This window comes from Ambystoma mexicanum, chromosome 12 (assembly GCF_040938575.1).
Source record: "Ambystoma mexicanum isolate Mex_15411 chromosome 12, UKY_AmexF1_1, whole genome shotgun sequence".
NCBI classification, from domain to species: Eukaryota; Metazoa; Chordata; class Amphibia; order Caudata; family Ambystomatidae; genus Ambystoma; species Ambystoma mexicanum.
The window spans coordinates 232,201,101-232,220,246 of NC_090936.1; the positions used below are offsets into that span (position 1 = coordinate 232,201,101).

The window sequence follows — 19,146 nt, forward strand, 5'->3', positions numbered from 1 at the left end:
GAAACGCACGCAATCCAGTTCATGACTCTCCAGAACCGGTATGTCTTGGACCTGCTGAAAGCCATGGAAGGGGTACGTGGAAATAAATCGGATGGTCATGTTGCATGAACGTCCCCCAAACAATGCATAGAATGGGTCTCTGACACACATTGTAGGGGCCCTTCACGAGCTAAAGTCAGGCATGGAAAATTAAGTAGGAGTGGAAGCTGAAGATTTGTTCAACACAATATTCTCGTGGGCGCCAACATGGCTCGGAGCAGTAGTGAAGATATTGGTCCCGATTGTGGTACTTCTGCATGTGATGTTCTGCATGTGTCAGATGATACTTCGGTGCTGTGCAAAGACACTCCCGTACAGTGCCATGGTGATGGTCTTGATAGGGGCAGGTATAGTTCCTCCTCGTACAAAAGATAGTCATGCCCAAATAGATGATCTAAAGAAACCCTGCATGGTGAGAATTGAACGGCCTATAGATCCCCCGGGGACCTCGATTTCACTCCCACCAGATCCAGAAACCTACGTAGAACATTAGATCGATCTGGCAGGTAATGGTGGTTGTATTTATCTTACGTGTACCCCAGAGAAATATGCCCAGGATCGGGGAAGTTTATGTCATGTGTGCACAGGGTGGGTGCCTAAGGATGATGATAATAGAGCATGGGAAGCTGCTGGGTTAGTTAATGAAGGATTACCTAAATGGGGGAATTTTGGGAGGCATGTCCAGCTCCCATGCCCTCCCAAACGATTTAGGTTGAGGAAAATATATTAATGTACAAGGAAATGAATGTGTGAGGTCGGAGTGAGATGTGGAATGTTTTCTGTAGCATGTTGCAAAACCAGAGGTAGGCCCAGGTATAGGATGTGTGTGTTTGTTATTAGATTATAATAGCTGAGATATAATGAAGAATGTACCAGTCAGCCGGGTTCCCGCTGCAAGAAACACTGAAGCACTGCCAAATTTATAGCGAGGCCTAGTCTGCCGCAGGTCATGATGAAAGTAGCACCACAACCTGGCAATGAGTTCTGAATCATTTTCCCATCCCAAGCCCCAGCAGGGAAACCGAACGTAGAGGCCTTCAGGCCTGATAGATAAAAAAACAATTGTATTGTGTTGCAGGCCTGCAAAACCAGAAAGGAATGTGAATGGGCGAGCACAGATAGGGCTGCGCCTGTCCCGAAGATCAAACACATTGGGAACTGGGACAGAGGTCTTGAGCTGCCAAAAGGGCACAAGCGTCCCCCAGAATGTTGGTCATCCCATTTTAACTGCCAGATTCCCACAAACAGAACACCTGAATCCTTCCAAATTCGGCTGATTAGTGTGGTTATCTAGAGGCCTGGATGAACCTCCAGGGAGGGGCAACTGATAAGGTGGGAACAAGGAGCGAACCATCCTGTGATTTATACTACGAGGAGCAAAAGGTGATGCCAACAAATTTAGTTCTGCACTGCAGAGGCATAGCAGGGGATCCTCCATGTCTGGGATCAAGAGAAGTGGTTCTTTATTCTAGAAGGCCAATTTGACCTCAAAAGTATCCACTGAGCTTATGGTAACGACCATGAATTATTTGGGTAGTGGGTTCGACAAAAATACCTGTGCGCTTAATTAACCACCTTTGGGTAATTGAACTATTGGCATGTACCGTTCTCCCTTCCACAAAGCCCACCCAAAACAGGGCCTTGATATTGTAGTGAAGTCGAATTGGGTTGGAAAAGGGAGACTCACGCACTGCCTCTCTGTAAGTTATCAATAGGATTGGAAATTGTATTCAAATGACATATTACTAATACGTGTTCACAAAATTAAATGTATTCTTGTTGTGATCATACGACACGTGTTTCAACCACAAAGGTCGTCCTTGAGGCTGGCCATTGCATTGTATTACACAATTTATTGAAAAAAAAATAGAAATATGGTAAAGACATAATAACGAAAAAAGCATGAACAACATATTGTCATCATATGAATTTGAAACCAAATAAACATGGTTTAGTTCGAAAGCAAGTGTCTGTAACAAATAAAATATAAAATTAGGTCATATGATAAGCATGGGATTTTTTTTAACACAGAAATCACAATAGTACAAAGATATTTTGGATAAACAAAAGTGACATACCATACACCAGCTTGCAGATTCAGGGTATTGCGGAGAACGGACAAAACAATGAGAGAATAAATCATGTGAATATTAGGTTACTACTGCTCATTGGATAATTGATTAGATATATTACCTCACTTGCCCCTATGCCTTTATGGTGAAATGCTATCATTATCACACATTTATTTGCTATATGGTGCCTCTAATAATTAATTGGTCCTATAGTGATCAGTGATAAATCGGAGCAGCAGTTAAGAAGTTAAATTAAGCTTGAATAACGTGATGGATGGGACCATGCGAATCATATATTGTGATGTTACAGTCTCCTAAGGACACTCCCACCTAGGTATCATTCACCAATCATCAAAAGTGCAAGCTTACCCTTTTTCTTATAGAATCAGCATATTAACCTAGTAGAAAATGAGTATTTGTAGTAATTAGTACATTAACACATAATGGTATGTGATCTGATTATTCAGGTTAAAACAATGCAGATAAATTGACAAAGTAAATCTTACCATAAGTGACTGCCGTCACGTGAGTGTTAAGCACAAAATGAAAATGTAGACAGATTCTGTTTGTTAAAGGAGCATCTTGTAACTAACACATCTGAAAAGTGGGGGGGGGGACACAAAATGAAAATCCCACTGAGCATAAGGAAATTAATTCTGATTACAAGTTAAATAAGGGAACATCATTTCAAAAATGGCCCCTCACCTTGTGTTGGAAGATCGGATGGATACTTTTGAGTCACTGCGTATGAAATGTTTCATGGATACCTTATGCCGATCATTAGTGGTGAAAAATCCCTGCCTGTTGAGTGTAAGGGATAATAATTGGGTCTGTAACGATCCAATGTTAAACTGAATAGGTATAAACCTGGTTCTGTCATATTGCTGCCCAAGCTAATATTAGATGAAATTCTGCAAAAAACATGATGAAATTATCCTTTCCTGATTGTGGCTTAAATGAATGTATAGCAAATGCGAATTATTGATGCAAAAAAATAATATTAGGGATTTGGTGCTATAGTGTGGACAAATGATAGTAAACGTGACTTGTCAGTCATTGATAAAGTGACGGAAACGATAATCAGTGCTTGTGAAACCCTATTTTGAGACTATCACTCACCCCAGTCTCCAAAAGGATGTGTAGTGAGATTAGCACTCACTGCAGTCTCCAAAAGGATGTATAGTTCACTCACCTCAAATGACGTTTCCAACTTGCTGGGGTTAGATCCCTCCTAAAAGACTCGCTTAGTTAGAACTAGCCCTCTATTGTAGGTTCCACACTGTAACGGAAAGCAAATTACACGTTGCGTGATGTGACTTGTTTACATGATGACATTGTGCGTATTCGAACATGTGACTAATTGGGAAACAAAACGTCACAAGTGATGATACTTAGAGATATATTTAGAATTGAAAATGAGATAAATTGTAATATGTTAAGATTGAACATAAAATGTTTAACCTGCAAATTATAACTTTTGAGAGAATAGTCCAATGCAAAATAACACAGGATTGTCAAAATTCATTAACATATTATTCATTTATGTATTATAATGGATTAAGCAGAATTTGCTACTGTTAGTGGTGTTTATTATGTGATTGGACAAAGTACAGTTGAGGTCTATAATAGAGTACAGGAATAATGTCCCGGTGTAAGATGAAATGGAAGTGGGTTGCTGAGTAAACATTACACATAGCTGAGCCTCGCTGGTTATTCTTTAAAGTAAGGCATTTATGAATAACCCCGGTCTAAGAGGAAATAGAAGTCGATTGCTAAATAAACATTACATATGATTAAGCATCACTTTTTAAGCATTGAGCTGATTTATATATGGATGGTCCATTTGAGTGTAGTCAGCCCTTTTGTCTAAGAAGAATGCCCATATTAGCTTGCGCATCATTATGGTTTGAACATATATTGTCATATTCTGTGAAACAAGAGGGATGTTGTGCCTAAGGTGCGACTTTGATGATGGGGGACTATACTACACTCTTCATCATTGAAACATGTATGAATGAATAAGTATCAGAGACTTATGTGACATTATGTTACACAAATTGTATGTAAAATGTGAATGTTACAGAAATGGTGGTAACAAGTGAGGCGTATTTAACCAATCTTGTTGAACTGAACAAATATAGTAGCAGTCGAAAACAATTAATTGCTGATGCCATAAGCAGAATACATTTTTTTAATTGCCCCATCTGGCATAAAGTGATATGCATTATTTTACAGGAAAATGTTCATTTTGTGGTCTGTGTTCAGACCATTAATGGTACAACGTAAAAAACAAATCAGTTTGCATTCCATTTGTCTGAGTTTCAATTTTATGTTATCCCTCTTCCCCTTTTTCGCTAGCATTAGTCCCACAAATCGCAAATCTGATTTGTCCGCCAATTGGTGGTTGAGTTACCAATGCATAGCAAGAGGTAATCTTGGATCAGTACTGTTCAGGTTGGCCAAATGTTCTCTTATTCGTACACGTAATTGTCTGATAGTACTGCCTATATACGGTCTACCGCATACACCTATCAGAGTGTAGACAACAAAAGTGATTTTGCAGTTGATAAAGTCCGTGATTCTAACAGATATGCCTGTAGCATCTGTGAATTCTTGACAATCTTTATATGCAAATTTGCATTACCTACAGTTCCCACATTTGTGGAAACCTGTCGCAGGTTTGAGCCAGTTACAGTCCCTGGGTGGATTGAAAATGATACTATTAAGAACAGAAGGACTCAGTTTGTTCTTGATAGTATGAGCTTTGGTATATATAAATTTAGGTTCTTCAGAAAGAAAAGGAAGTAGATCAGTATCCAGACGATGAATATGCCAATGTCTGGAAACAAGTTTATACAGGGTAGGAGACTCTTTAGAAAACGGAGTGATGATGCCTACATTTCTCGCCGGTTTGGTATCTTTAACCCTTTGTTCTAAGAAATCTGATTGTTTCACAGTCTGGTATTTATTGAATGCTCTCCTTATTTTATCTGATTTGTACCCTCTTTCTTCAAAACGTTGTGGGAGTGCCACACATTTGTGTGCAAAATCAGTGCAGTTACCGCAGTTACACCTAGCCCTGTAAAACTCGCCTCCAGGTATATTGTCAATAGTTGATTGTTGATGACAACTTTTTGCATGTAAAACAGAATTAACCTCTGTAGGTTTTGTAAAAGTTTTGGTTTCCTGCCATTCTCAATGAAAATATGTAGGTCAAGGAAATGAATGTGTGTCATACTTGCATTTCCTGTTAGATTGATACCAAAATCATTTGTGTTAGCATACATTACAAAGGTTTCAAAGGACTCCTGTGACCCTTGCAAATCATTAAAATATCATCTTTGTAGCGTTTCCAAGCAATAAGATTACAAGAGAAATCCTCATTGTTCAGCACATGTGTTTCCTCATAATGGGACATAAAGAGATTGGCCAAAGATGGTGCACATTTGGCTTCCATTGCCACCCCCTTTGATTGAATATAGTAGGTGTCATTAAAAATACATGCATTGTTGGTTAGTGTAAATCTTAAGAAACATTTGTGCATCTCAATATGTCTATAGCAGGAAGTGGAAGAATTCCAAAAAGTGTATTCAACTGCTTTGATTGCTAAATCATGGTTGATGCTCATATATACAGCAGTAACATCAAGAGTAGCTATAAGGAAATTAGCTTGCCACTCAATGGACTTAAGAAATGGTAACACCTCTGTGCTGTCTCTTAAATATAATCTCATTTTCAGTACATGTGGTTTGAAAATCTCATCCAAATACTTAGAGATGCCGTGTGTCACCCAACCAATACTACACATTATGGGTCTTACCTCTGGAAGGATTTCATAATGTTTGTGTATTTGAGGGAGAAAATATAGGGTTGGCATCATTGGTTCTTTAATAGTCAAAAATCTTTTCTCGTCATCACTCAGGTAACCCAAAGAGTACCATTCATGAATCCTTATTGCCTGTAGATCTTGCACGACCCTCTTGGTAGGATTCGCGCTAAGTTGTCTATAGCAACCTGGGATGGCTAAATAGATAATGCCCATGTTAATATAATCTTTGGTGTGAGTATCACAACATTTCCTCCTTTATCTGCCTCCTTGATTGTGATTGTACAGCCTCCAGCTAAATCTTTTTTTGTTCTTCTTTGTCTAGATTTGACCTGCTCCCTCTCTTTTTGCTGTGTGGTTTGTTGAGATAGATATGTATGTATATCTTTAGTCAAAGCCTTGTGAAAGGGCTCAATGACATTTTCAGTCCCCAATTGTGGTGTGAATTTGGACCTTGGTTTGAGTTCAACCATTTCTAAATGTTTGGCTTTCACGCCTATTTCTCTACATAAGTCACCTTTATCTTTGTCAGTGTCTTGTTTAAATGGAAGTTATGTATTGGCAATGGTTGTCATTGTGTATGAGCTCAAGGGGTCGAGTGTGGTTTTCGGAACGTAAGTTTGTTCTTGAATTGCAAAAAATATTTTTTATTTGAGTTTTCTAACACATCAATTTGAAAATTCGCAAAATCAGTATTTGAACTTGGTGCAAACGATAGTCCTTTATTAAGAATTCTAATTTCAGTTTCATTCAATATTCTGTCAGAAAGATTAACAACTAGATTAGGTTTATTCATTTCACAGTTTTTTGGCATTTGATCTGGTCAGAATTCCAGAGCAATCGGAATCCTCGTCCAAACTTCCACTTCCGCTTCCCCCCCACCCCTCCGTCTTGCCTCTGGTGTGACATTTGGCACTGTAATATTTGATGCAAGGGGGTTTCGAAATCTGACTAGTTTCATATTGGTGTTTTTTTGGCTGCCCTTCTTGCGGAACCAACAAAAGAGGGTTAGTTCTAACTAAGCAAGTCTTTTAGGAGGGATCTAACACCAGCAAGTTGGAAACGCCATTTGAGGTGAGTGAACTACATACACATACTTTTGGAGACTGCATTGAGTGCTAATCTCACTACACATCCTTTTGGAGACTGCAGTGAGTGATAGTCTCACAACAGGGTTTCACGGGCCCTGATTGTCGTTTCAGTCACTTTATCAATGACTGACAAGTCACGATTACTATCATTTGTCCACACTATAGCACCAAGTAGCTAATATTATTTTTTTGCATCAATAATTTGTATTTGCTATACATTCATTTGAACCACATTCAGGAAAGAATACCTTCACTGTGTTTTTTGCAGAATTACATCTAACATTAGCTTGGGCAGCAATATGACAGAACCAGTTTTTATACCTATTCAGTTTAACATTGGATCGTTACAGACCCAATAATTATTGAATTGAATTGAATTGAATAATTATCCCTTACACTCAACAGGCAAGGATTTTTCACCACTAATGATCGGGATAAGGTATCCGTCAAACATTTGATATATAGTGGGCCTCATTACGAGTATGGAGGTAGCCATGCCGCTTTTAGCGGCATGGCTACCCCCATACTGGGTACTAGGTCCTGGTCCCGCAAAAGGGGACTTACCGGGCCATTCCGACCTTGGAGGGCCCGGTAAATCCCTTTCGTGGGACCCGGACCCGGTACATTCCCATTTGAGCCGCCATAGGGCTCAAAGGGAATGGGGAGGATGCTAACAACGGGCCCGTTAATGACGGGCTCGCTGTTAGCATCCTGGTCTGCTAGCAGGTCCTGCTAAGGACGCCTGGTATGACCAGGCGTTCCTTAGCGGGACCCACTGCAGACGTCGTAATAGGGCGGCCCGGAATGAACGGTGTCCATCCGAGCTTCCAACACAAGGTGAGGGGCCATTTTTGACATTGTGTCGCCTTATTTAACTTGTAATCAGAGTTAATTTCCTTATGCTCAGTGGGATTTTCATTTTGTTTTTTCCCCCCCACTTTTCCGATGTGTTAGTCACAAGATGCTCCTTTAACAAACAGAAACTATCTACATTATCACTTTGTGCTTATCACTCACGTGACGGCAGTCACTTATGGTATGATTTACTTTGTCAATTTTTCTGCATTGTTTTAACCTGAATAACCAGATCACATACCACTATGTGTTAATGTACTAATTACTACAAATACTCATTTTCTACTAAGTTAATATACCGGTTTTCTAAGAACAAGGATAAGCTTGCACTTTTGATGATTGGTGCATGATACATGGATGGAAGTATCCTTAGGATACTGTAACATCACAATATATGATTTGCATGGTCCCATCCATCATGTTATTCAAGCCCAATCTAACTTCTTACCTTGTGCTCCGCTTTATCACTGATCATTATAGAACCAATTAACTATTAGAGGCACCACATAGAAAATAAATCTGTGACAATGATAATGTTTCACCATAAGTGAATAGGGGCAAGTGAGGTGATATATCTAAACAATTATCCAATGATCAGTAGTAACCTAATATTCTCATGATTTTGAAAATCCTTTCTTATTTTGCTCTCATTGTTTTGTTCGTTCTCTGCAATACCCTGAGAATCTACAATCTGGTTTATGGTATGTCACTTTTATTTATCCAAAATATCTTTGTACTATTGTGATTCCTGGGTAAAAAAAATTCCTATGCTAATCATATGACCTAATTTTATATTTTATTTGTTGCTGACACTTGCTTTCAAACTAAACCATGACACTGTTTTGTTTATTTGTTTTCAAAATCATATGATGACAGTATGTTTTTCATGCTTTTTTCATTAGTATGTCTTTACCATATTTTTATTTGTTTTCAATACATTGTCTAATACAATGTACTGGCCAGCCTTGAGGCCGACCTTTGTGGTCGAAACACGTGTCGTATGATCACAACAAGAATACATTTTATTTTGTGAACACGTATTTTTAATACGTCATTTGAATACAATTTCTAATCCTATTGCTAACTTACTGAGAGGCGGTGTGCACGTCTCCTTTTTCCAACCCAATTCGACTATGTTAATGACCAGGTGCACATCATTTGACTAGGTCCATAGAGAGGGTAACATTCTTAGAGGCCCACCAATCAGGTAGCGGGGGACCCAGGTGATGGAGCAGAGCGTGTTAGAGGGCAGGTGTAGATTATATGAGGCCAGTCGGTCGAGGGTCCATGGGGCAGAGGCTTAGACAGGGTAGGGCCTGAGTGGGCAAGGCCAACCCAAAAGCTGTAAAAGCCCACTCAGTGGCACTGTGTGAGCATTTACAGACGTTAATGTCACTGCGGTGGACCCAACTTCATTAGCCTCAGGCACCACTTGTTAGACAATCCTGGCTACGCCTCTGCATAGTGGACTGGTAGAATGTATATAGGTGGTAGCCAATGAGGGTGGGGGATGAACACTGTATATGTGTGCGTCACAAGTCACAATGGTTTGCCTTATAATGACCGGTCTGCTTTGTACTAACCCGGTGAGCTCCGTGGCAGTTGGGTTCTATGGCACCCTCTGTCCCCTTTTTCCTTTTTGTATATAAAATAAATGTGTTTTCCTTACAAAGAGGTGCACCAAGCCTTTTTTCCTTAGAGGATTGCTTTTCCTGTGTCTGGTTGTCTGCCTTACATTTGTAAATATAAATGGCGTCTATAATTATTATATATCGTGCAACACTATAGTGTAGTCAACTGTAAATGAGCCCGTTTTGATTGGCATTCACTACCAACTGAATCACTTATAGGGACTCTTCATTTTGGCCAATAAGGCACAGTGAGAATATAAAATATGATAGGTTATTTATAACGCAATATTTCTAAGCGCGGAACCGGGATCGAACCTCTGGTGCTTTGTGTCGCCTTGCTTCACGAGCACGTTGCCCCGGAGCTATCCTCCCGAGACAATACATAATGAGCTATCCTCCCGAGAATACATAATTTTCCCACAATCACACACTTTGGTTAGCAGGTGAAACCATGATTTAAATCCAGTCCGCAATTTAGGCACTTGAGTTGACCACTTATCCTACCAGCTCCATTACAAATATCTGTTAACGTTTAGTTTGCAAATGCTTAAATAATATACTGTCTTTTTAATGACTGGACAAGTGCACAAATCGCACAACAAACATGAGTCGTTAGAAACATATTGAGCAAAAACAGTATGATAGTAGGTTAATTTCCCCCATCTTGAAAAGAAGACTACACCACGCACCAACAAAGTAAATTAATTGACCCTAAAGTGAACAAAATTATTCATGCCAGAATGCACATAGCATGAAACTAGGAGTTCCGCGTCATGATCGTCGAGTCGTGCACAGTGCCTGTAGCTGTGACGACCTCAGTTTGCAGGCAAAAAAAAAAAAAAGGCGGCTGATGGGCTGCATCCTCGAGCAGAGAGGAAGCGAGGCAGTGGCAGAGAGAGAGGACGCGAGACCTGGGGCTAAGGGGCCGCTGCGGCCGCAGTCTCGAGCAGGTGAGCTTCCGTTGACTTTGGGGCGCGGGGGTGGGGGGCAGGGTCACAACCACATCCCCCCCCCGCTGTCTCCTTGGCTCAGCCCCTCGAGACCCCTGGGTCGTTTACTCTGCTGTTAGGGAGAGAGGCGGCGGGGGTGGGCTGTCTGGCCGGGTTTGTGTACACATGCCAGCGCCTCGGTGCCTGACGCCAGCAGCTGTCGCAGGCACCCAGGCGGTGGGGTGTGGGAGGACTTAGTCCCCTCCTCATAGACGGGCTGCAGCGAGCGTAATATTGCGTATTTACCGCCTGCCACCGCAGACTTGCAGAGGTCACAGGATGGGCTCTCTAGCTTGCGTTATTCATAGCATTGGGGGCGGTGTAGAGACCCCGACCACCACTGGAGCAATCAACCTGGTCCATTGTTCAGCTTTGCTTGGCGGCTTTTTGGTTTTGTTTCCAAATGTGTTTTGGGGGATTGTGCTCCTGTCTGAAACTGTATTTTCATAGGTTGAAAGCAGGTTATTGCGTATTTTAATAAATGGTAACTAACACCGCCCACAAAAAAAGCTGTTGGACGGTGTGTGTTTTACCACTACACTGATCTGCATGCCACTTCATTTTCTAATGCCAATTATAGAATGCCAGCGTCCAGCTCGAGTAATCCTCCAGCGTCCCCCACAACCCCTGATTTCTTCACGGTATAATAGTTTTAAATGATGGCACTTCCACGGGCTAAGAAACGTGTTATAAACCACGTATTCCATATGTATATTTATCAAAGCACATCTTGTGTCTGTTTTCTCGATTACATACGAATGCAATATCATCGTTATCAGGAGGTACCGTTCCATGTTATTGCAATGCCTTTTTATAATAAGCGATAAAACACAAAAACATGCGAACCCGAACATTCAACTGGAGTACCTTTACTCACAATCATTGACAAGTTCTACAATAACTGCTGACGTCATCCTTGGATATTTTCTCATTACGTGTATTAAGTGCTGTCACAGTATTTAGGTATTTCGATTACATGTCAGTAAATGCTATTGTGTACGCTCATAAAGCCAAAAGTACACGCCCACTTGTCAAAGCAGCAACATTTTAGCAATCCTATTTAGATAAGCACTGGACAATGCCAACAGTTTGGGCTTTTGTGTAGCATGGCAGCCATAGTGGTATTAACTGGTCATTGATGGTAGCAGGAACAAGATGGTTGTGAGTACCTGGGCATCTAATAGCAGTCCCTGGCAAATGCCTGATAGTTATAAACAAGCCAAAAAAGTTGGCTCTGCCAATGTATGTTTTTGATAGGACTTCAGTGAAGGACATGCAGCATGCTTATAGTTCGAGTGGCTGAAGGCAGGCATGGAAATTACACCAGTAGTTGGGTGTACAACTCCAATTAAGTTATTAACTCTCAGAAGACTGCTTAAAAAACCTCCGTCAGGCACTTGCAGTGCACAATTTGATGGTAAGGCTTGAATAGAGCAAGCTCAAAGAGTTCCCATGAGGAGGTGTTTTGGGCTGTAAGGGACAGGAACTCGGTGGGAATGGCCATAGGGATTAGCATGACCATTGGCAGTCAATGTGTGGGGACAAAACCAAACATCTGCAGGCTTTGTGTACCTTCCCATGCGCCATTCCTCCCTATCTATACTCTAATGCAGTCATTTTGTCCTATAGATTTCGCTTGCCACACCTAATAGCCCAAACAGAAAAAATGCTGCTTTTAGTATTGTGGCTTTAAGTCTTATCCTACCGCAACTGTCTACTCCCACACGCACTCCCCAACTCCTCTCATCCTTCATCTCACGCTGTCGCTTTATTTTATACACTCACTTTCAACCTTTCTCGCTCGTATTTCCTCTTGCTCATCATCGATGGCACCATCTGTCGTTTCCTCCCTTGCTCTATTCTCCTTCCTTCTCATTTTCTTGCAAACCCTTGCCCCTTATCACATACACCCTATAAACGTTGCACTCTCCTCCTTGCACCGTGCTGCCCATAAATGCAAAGAACATTAGTAAACGCCAATACGATTACCTTTGCCAATACTTGTTTTTAAGGGTCAGGTTTATTTTCTTCTTCCTTCTGGGTGAACTCTTACCTGCTTCAGGATGATGGTGAAGTCTTTGAATTGAATCCTGAATGTGACTGGCTGCCAGTGTAGCGCTTGTAATGCTGGCTTGTCCAGTCACAACTGTTGTTTTGTACTCTCTGTATCCTTTTCAGAAATTATTCTGAAAGGCCTGGGTAGATCATGTTTGTATAGTCCCTGCTCGACTGAAGAATGGAGATGACGTCAAGTACTTTGCATTTGTAGGTGAGGAAAGACCTAATCTGACAAATAGTCCTGTTTGATAGGCATTTCCTGGCCAAGTAACTAGATTTGTGGCTGGGAGTCTGTTAAGTAAGATTCCCAGGTCCTTAACACTTTGGCTGCATGTGTGTGTTTCTGTCACTTCTGGCCATTGGGTCGGAGGACGTGGGGGGCTGGTGGGGTGGAGCCACACTCAAAGTTGGGGCCTTTGCTTTGTGCACTCAGGCCTCTGTAACCCTCATCCATAAGCTTTCTTTCTGCTCCCAAATTATCTGAAAAAAGTTAATTCTAGGAGTCCATGCTGATAAGCTACTGGTGCTGGAAATCAAATGGGTCACCTTCTCCATGTGATTAAGGGTCCCAACATTTCAAGGCAACCTGTATCTCACAAGGAACTGGATGTGTGACTGACAGAATGCCACCGGGGAACGTGTGCAATCGTAAGCTTTGCTGTGCCTCACGATGCTGATTTTCTCTTTCAAAAAGTGAACTCTTCTAAACGGGCCTCGCTTTCCAATGCCCCATGTAAAAATAAAAATGATGATCCAAGGAATTAAATTGATGATCTAAGGAATGATCGCCTATTGGCTATGTTAGATGCCCCAGCGAAATTGTATGCTAAGATCTTGCTTGATGATTTAGTGGATTGGGCTGAATCAGCTAACCTCATACCTTGGAATCGGGCTGGTTTTAGGAAAGGCTGTTCTACTTCTGTAAATGTGCTGGCGTTGACATCTATTGTACAGCAGTCCTAGTTTGTTAAAAAAAAGTCCTGTTTACGTGGCGTATGATAAGATATGGCATTTATAACGCACCAATACACAACTGTTTCAAGGCACGACGAGGCAAGGGAGGGGGCACAAAGGAGGACAGACAACGATCTTAGTTGGCCAGGTGTCACTCAAATCGCGCAAGTGCATGGGAAGGAGGGAGAGGAAAAAAGTGCGTGGGGGAGAGGAGGGTGAAAGTGCAGTACATGGCATAGTAGAATAAATAAAATAAACGGCCAGAAGTTGGCAAGTGCGAAATAAGTGCAGACTTCAGTGCTGACTTCAGTGCTGGTAGGTGGACTGCAGGGATACAGGAAACAGTCCCAGGGGTTGCCAGGGAGGCAGTGCAGGTGTGCAGCTGGCGGGGCCTGGGCCCTAGATTAGAAAGGGTGAACAGGTAACCAGTGCAGTTTCAGCCAGGAATTCATCGGGGGCGAGAGGGAGAGAAAGCAGAGGCAAAGGGGAAGGTTTTGAGGTGCTTCCGGAACCAGAGCTGGTTCTCCTCAAGTTTCAGGGAGGCAGGAAGTGTTATGACTTGAGGTCTACGTAGATTATAATGGCCCCGTCCCAAGCACCAGTCAGAGAAGAGTAAAGTACTCGCTGACCAGTTATTGGGGCCGCAGGAGATGGGCAGGAACAGGAAGCACCGGGTCCCCGGGTGGCTGAAAAGAAAAGCAAGGTTAGAATGCAAGTCTAATAATACCACAATAAAAAAATGATGAAGAGGAGAATAATAAACACCTACCCCAAGGATAACAGGTGCTAACGTGGGACCTAACTGTTCCTGCCTGACGGAACAGAGGGCAGGATGCTGGCAGTCAAGGTTACAGAGATTGGGATGAATACTTGAATCTGGGAAAGCAGTAGTACCAGAAATGTTCCAAGAAGTTGTGGAAAACCCACAACTAAATGTCCAGGGCAAAAAAATCCAAAGGATAATCCAGGTAGCAGTTCAGTGGTCAGTACAGTTCCAGAATACACAGTTCAAATGGGCAAATCCAAAGCAATCCAGGTAAGTAAAAAACAAGGTCCAAAAATCCGTGATTACAACAAGAAAAGGTCCAGATAGCGACTCGCCGGCAAAGACAGCTGAGAAGCAATGAGGAAACGGACCAACGCTCTTTTTAAGTGTCTTTTCCGGGTCACGTGACTCTTTTCTGGATCACGTGACTGCCCACCTGGTCACGTGACAGTCTTGTATTTCTTCTGGGTCACATGACCGCTAATCTGTTCACGTGACCATCTGGTGCGGGGCGCTGGGTTCCTGGGGTGCCCGTGTTGTTGGAGGGCACCCCTGCACGCCCGCAAGCTCCAAGGCAAGCCCCAGTACAGGCGACGACGGAGGCGCCAAGGACGCCACAAGGGGCGACGTGCCACCGAAGGCCAAGCGGAATGGATCCGCGGCCCGTGCGAGTGCCGAGGCCCCAGCCAGGCAGGTAAGGGGGAAGGGGCCGAGGGGGCGGAAGATGACAAGGGAGGTGTGACAGGAAGGCTGTTCCAGAGGGAGGTCCCTGCTGAGAAGCGACTGACCCTGAGGGAGTTGGAGGCAGATGAGCGAAGAGCTCGAGAAGGAAGATAATTGGGAAGAGAGAGAGTTGAAGGTATTTCGGCCCCAAGCCCCAGAAGGCCTTGTGGACCATGCAGAGGGTTTTGAACTTAATTCTCACAGCCACTGGGAGCCAGTGCAGAGATATCAGTCCTGGAGAATTACGATCTCTGGGCTTAAGGCCAAAGTCTCGCAGTCCTGTTCTGGATAACTTGCGGAGAGTAGAGGCAGGCAGATTTAGATAGAGGATTTTACAATAGTCCAGCCTAGAGAGAACCAGGGCTCTGGAGACGGTGAGCTTCTGGGGGAAGGAGAGGAAAGGAAGAATACCTCCGAGGAGGTGCAACTGGTAGTGTGACTTCTTAGAGACTTCAGAGATGTGAGGAGAGAAGGAAAGTGTGGAATCGAAGATGAACCAAGGTTTTTAGCCTTGCAGGGAGAGGGCCAAGAGAGGCCGGCCAGAGAGCTACAGGGAAGGAGGGAGTGGGTGTGCCGATGAGTAGAATGTCAGTCTTACTGGCATTAAGGCAGAGGTCGTTGGTGGCACACCACTCCTGGATTGCAGACAGTCAGAGATGAGGGAAGGAGAGGAGGAGGCCAAGGGTAGCCTGAAGATGAACTGGGTATCATCCGCATAGCACTGAAAATTGGGGCAGAGAGCGGCGATGCAGTGGACAAGGAGTGCCAAGTATTGGTTGAACTGCCAGGGAGAGAGGTTAGATCCTTGGGGGATACCACAGGTAGAGAAAAAGATATCGGAGAGGAAGGACCCAAGTTGGACCTGGGAGGGTCGGTCGGAAAGGAAAGAAGTTAGCCACGCCAGAGCCTGACCAGTGATACCCAGGTTATCACGGAGATGGTTGAGCAGGATGGCATGGTTGACAGGGTCAAAGGCAGAAGAGAGATCAAGCAAGTTGAGGACACAAGGGGTGTTCGAGTCAAGATTGAAGAGCAGGTCTTCACGGATGTTGAGGAGAGCAGTTTCCGTGCTTCTGGCAGCTCTGAAGCCAGACTGATGGCCATGAAGGCAACCAACAGAATCGGCGTGGAGATTAAGCTGGGAGATGGCCAGTTTCTCCAGAAGCTTGCCCAGGAATGGAGTAATGGAGATTGGGTGATGGTTAGCCGGGTAGGAGGGGTCGGCAGAGGGTTTTTTTTTTAAGAAGAGGGTGGCCAAGGAGTGATTGCAGAAATTAGCCAGGGCAGGAGCCAGGGAGTCGATGCGGTCCTTGATAGTTTTGGAGGAACAGGGGTGAACCTGTTTCGACAAGACTTTCATAGATTGGACTTGTCTAGAAACCTTGTCTGTGGAGAGAAGGGGGGAAGATGGGTGGTTGCAGGAGGGCCAGAGGAAAAGCAGGGAGTAGGGGGAAAGTGAGGGCAGGATGCCCAGAGTTTTAGAGACGAAATGAGAGGCCAGTGCTGTGCAGAGGGCCTGGGAAGGGACAGGGGAGGTAGAGACTGCGGCAGGATTGGCCAGTTCCTTGCAGATTTTAGAGTTCAGCCGAGTTGTTAGATGCCGCAGAGACGCATGCTTGGATATGGGCTCTCTTCTTGGTTAGAACAGAGAGCCGGTATTGCCTTTGCAGTAGGCGGCAGGATAGTTTGTCAGAGGATGTACAAGATGCATGCCATTTCCTCTCTGCCACCCTACACTTACGTTTTACGATGACAAGGTCTGAGTCGTACCAAGAGTTGCACTTGGCTTTTGGCTTCAGGCAGATTCTCAATGCAGGGGCAGGGATATCAAGAGTATCAGAGATAGCAGAGTGGAGCAAGGAGAAGGCTGTGTCAGGGTGGGAGTCAGCCAAAGGGGGATGGGGGGTGAGAAGGTGGTGGCAAAAGCCTCAGCTGACACATGCTTCATGGGTCGGATGACCGAGAAGGTAGGTGGCAGGGATGGAGGTGGCTTGGCCTGAGAGTAGGGAGGGTAAGATGGGAGGAGAGGAGACTGTGATCACTCCAGAAGAGCGGCGTGGAGAGAGGATCATAGAGGGGAAGGTCTGCTGTGATCAGAACATCCAGAGTATGCCCTGGAGAGTGAGTCGGGCTACAGGGGAGAATAGTGAGTGAGAGAGAGTTGCAGAAGTCGAGAAAGAGTACAGAGGAAGGACAGAAGGCATCCAGGTGAATGTTGAAATTTCAGAGAAGGAGGAGTTGGGTGGTCGAGGCCAGGAGTGAAGAGGAGAGGTTTGCCCACTCAGAGAGGAAGGAGGAGATCTGACCAGGTGGCCGATAGATAGTAGCCACTGTAAGGGAATGGCTAGGCAAGAGAGAGCTAACAGACGAGGAATTCAAAAGAGCACTAGGACTAAGCAGGAGTGACCGAGGCAGGAATCCACTTAGGGAAGATTAGGGCAACACCCCCTCCAGAGCGGTTGGACCTGGGCGCGAAGAGGATCTTGTAGCCGTCGGGTGGGAGCGTGTCGAAGCTGGTGACAGAGCTGGCCGTGAACCATGTCTCGGTGAGACCGAGGACATTGAGTTTGAGTTCTTCCAGAAGGCGGCAGATATCGGAGGAGTGTTTGACAGCAGAGCGAGAGTAAGAGTGGCAATATGGAGAAGGTTGCTGTCATGCACAACAAATCAGTTACACAACTACGCACCACACTGCCTGATACCCCGACACACACTGCTAGACTCCCCGGGTCACAGTCCGCCTCCCAAGCCATACCTTCACCTATGGTGCGACGGAGTCGTCATCACCGGCGGATACGGGCCGTGCGTAGAGGCCGGCCCGGTTTGTTGCCTCGTTTCCATTGGCAACTCCCGTGGAGACTGCGTTCGGGCTGGAGCACCCGATCGCGGTTACTTCCTGGTTCCGCGACGGCTTCCCGATCACGTGCTCAAGTTTCCGCTCACGTGACTGGGACCCGGCGCACGTAAAAGCCGGGAAGTTCGAGTTGCTCACCGCTTCACAGCTGTTTCACAACTGTTTGGCGCTTTCAGGATTTACGTTGTTTGCTGTATCAGATTTTGGACTCAGGCTTACGAACCACGGATTGGCTTTCTTGCTCCACGGATACTGTCGCTCGGAACTCTGCACGGATATTGGTACTCTGGACTTTTTGCTACACTCAACGGATTGCTTTCGGATTTCCCCTTCTGGCTTTTGATCTTCCGACCATAGGCTTCGTGATCAGTTTCAAGTTCCCTTCGGCTACGGAAGGGCTACAGGTATCAGCCGGTACCTACCATCTGGGACACGGCTGCCCGGATCTTTGACGCTCCCTCGCATCTGACCCCAGGCACCCTAGCACCATCCCGCTAGACTTAGGTAAGAAAGTTTTGCACACTCTTTCATATCAAAGTACTGTGTTTGCCTGTGCTAACCCTAACTTCCTTTTAACAGTCTCTGGGGTTCTCGGCGTCATCAGATCCGGCGAATCATCAAACCACCTGTGGCCTCAAAGTTTGCACAGGGAGTTCCTTTACTCTCTCCCTGTGGGTGATTTGTGGACAGAGGCCCATTAACTCTTCACTACGCAGCAAGTCACGACAGTTGCCGTCTTTGAAGGACTACCGGGGAGGGGTACAGATCAGAGGTATGCCCTTCGGAGGTTTAGAGGGTGCCCGAGAGGGGAGGGGGAAGGCAAGATAGCCATGGAGGGGGCAGAAGAGGGAGGCGAGGAAGCCACGGAAAGGGGGAAAGCGGGGAGAGGAAATTTATGAGGCGTGGGAAGCGCTATCAAGGAGGTGTAGTGTGGCATTTGACACTGAACCGAGCTAAGCTGTGGGGGGGAAACTGAACCACTGGGGGATTCCCCAGGTGTTGCTGAAGATGATCATTCTACTACATCATGAAACACAAGTTAAAGTGAGGCTTGAGCATGATGGGGGAACTACTAGTTTATAGTCATAATGTAGAAAGCAATAATGTCACGTCATTTTTTTCTAAAAGAAAATGTCGAACAAAAAAATGTCAATTTTTTTTTTAATGCATTTTTATTTTCGAAATGGGGGGGGGGGGGGTTCCTGCCCCAACCCCCCCTTTTTTTAAAAAAAATTTTTTTTTTTTGTTTTACCCATTTTTTTTTTAATCACGAACCCCAAAATAAATA

At 44.3% G+C, this 19,146-nt stretch overlaps 1 protein-coding gene across 1 annotated transcript in view; it reads left to right on the top strand.

The window, feature by feature from the left end:
* Positions 1 to 10,265: 10,265 nt before the first annotated feature.
* Positions 10,266 to 19,146, top strand: part of BPGM (bisphosphoglycerate mutase) — a 488,122-nt gene continuing 479,241 nt past the window's right edge. Inside the window, exon 1 of the mRNA XM_069628347.1 lies at positions 10,266 to 10,464. The gene's annotated coding sequence lies outside the window, so the exon portion shown is untranslated. The remainder of the gene's footprint in view (positions 10,465 to 19,146) is intronic.